This window comes from Orycteropus afer, unplaced genomic scaffold (genome assembly GCF_000298275.1).
Source record: "Orycteropus afer afer isolate SDZICR_OR568_19922 unplaced genomic scaffold, OryAfe1.0 scaffold00379, whole genome shotgun sequence".
In the NCBI taxonomy this organism is placed as follows: Eukaryota; Metazoa; Chordata; class Mammalia; order Tubulidentata; family Orycteropodidae; genus Orycteropus; species Orycteropus afer.
Window position 1 is genome coordinate 2,385,560 of NW_006921966.1, and position 2,378 is coordinate 2,387,937.

Genomic DNA, 2,378 nt, shown 5'->3' on the forward strand with positions numbered 1-2,378 from the left:
AGTGATACTGCCTTGGAAACCCAAGGAGGGGTCGCTATGAGTCGGGGCCGACTCGATGGCAAATAACAACAACAACAACACATGTATATATGTATTCAAATGTACATATACACATACATGTTTAAATACATACATATATACCCACAAATATATTTTTAATTGTAGTTGCTGTTGTATACTTTTCAAATTTTTTAACATAAAGTTTTTGACAATCTGCTATTATCTTGACAATATCTTCTTTAACTGTGATAAGGTTTACTTTTTCATTTATAATATGATTTGTCTGTTGTGTGTTTGATGATAAATCTTCCAGGAATTTTTTTTTACTAATGTTTCTATATCTGAATCCTGTTTTTGATCTCCATATGTCTCAATGACATGCTACATCTGACATTTTCTAAGATCTAAGAATAGCTAGAAGGTATAAAATATCATCCTGAAAATACGGATCAGTGTGGCAGTTAAGAAGGAGCTCTGGTGGCATAGTGCCTTAGGCATTTGACTGCTAACCAGAAGGTTGACAGTTCAAACCCACCAACCACTCCATAGAAGGAAGACTGGACAATCTACTTCTGTAAAGATTTACCTCCTTGGAAACCCAAAGGGGGTTGCTATTAGTCGGAATCAACTAAATGGCAGTGAGTTTGGTTTTTCTTGGTGGTAGTTAAGGTTGTCTGTCAACTTGACTTGGCCATAGTTTCAAGTGGCTGGGCAGCTGAGTACAGTTATTGCCTATGATGAGATTGGTAAAACTCTATAGTGGAATCTTTATGAGTGCCAAGTAGCTGCCTTTGGGGTGTAGCCTGCTTCCAGTATATAAGGAGAAGCTTTGAGAAAGATCTCTAGCTTTTAGCACATCTGGATCCTGCATTTGAACAAGTCTTCATCTCAGTGGCCTTTCATGTTGCCTGCCAATCTTAGGAATTGTCCCTAGACTTGAACTAGTGGCTTGCTGTGTTGTCTGCTAATTTTGGAACTATGCCATTTTACCTCTCAATCTTGGGTTCATCAGTCTCAGCAGCCAGCAGGTGTATGAGTGAGAAAAAGGCTCCAGCTCTAGTGGGCTTGGAACAAGAGGCAGAGCTAAAGCCAAAAGTCAAGGAACCTTCACCCACCCATAGAGCTGGCCTAGCCTTCTAAACATAAGAGAATAAATCCATGTTTGTTAAAGCCATCCATTTGGGGGTATGTCTGCTATAGCAGCATTAGAGAACAAAGACAGTCAGTATGCACTGAAGTAAAATATTGACACATAACACACAAAAATAAGTTGGTTTTCTATACACCAGCAATGAGAAATCTGAAAAGGACCTTAAGAAAGTAACTATTTACAACAATATCTAATAAAATAAAATATATATCAATAAATTTATCCAAGGATATGAAAGACTTATAAAATAAAAATTATGGAGTAATGTTGAAAGAGACTAAAGAAGACCTAAATAGATAGAAAGACATTCATTCCATGCTCATGGATTAAAAGGCAATATAGTCAAGATGCCAATGCTACCCAAAGCAATCTTCAGATAAAACACAATTCTGATAAAAATTCCAACAGCATTGTTTACAAAAATGGAAAACCCAATTCTCAATTTTATATAGAAAGTAAAAAGGCCCCAAATAGCTAAAGCAATTTGAAGAAGAACAAAGTAGGATGCCTCCCATTTACTGACTTCAAAACATATCACACAGCTACAGTAATCCATAGTCGATGCTCATGGGAGCAGCAGTCAAGAAATCAAACATTGTATTGCTTTGGCAAATCTGATGCAAAAAACAAACAGACAAACAAAACTCTTTAAAGTGTTCAAGAGCAAAGATGTCACTTTGAAGCCTAAGAAGTACCTGACCCAAGACATGGTATTTTCAATAGCTTCATGTGCATGTGAGAACTAGACAAGACTAAGGAGACCAAAGAATTGACACATTTGAATTATGGTATTGGTGAAGAATACCAAATATACTATGGACTGCCAGAAGAGCAAACAAATCTGTCTTAGAAGGAATATAGACAGAATGCTCCTTAGAAGTGAGGATGGTGAGACATCACTTCTCATACTTTGGTCATCTTGTCAGGAGGGACAAGTCCCCGGAGAAAGTAATTGTTGTTGTTTTTGTTATGTGCCATTGAGTCGGACCCAACTCATAGCGACCCCTCCTTGGGTTTCTGAGGCAGTATTACAGAAGTAGATTGCTCCATCTTCTTTCTGAGGAGTGGCTGGTGGGTTTGAAATGCCAGCCTTCTGGTTAGCAGTCAAGTGCCTTATGCACTATGCTACCAGAGCTCCTAGAGAAGGTTATTATGTTTGGTAAAGTAGAGGGTGAGTGTAAAAGAGGAGGACCCTCAAAGAGATGGATTGACACAGTGGATACAACAG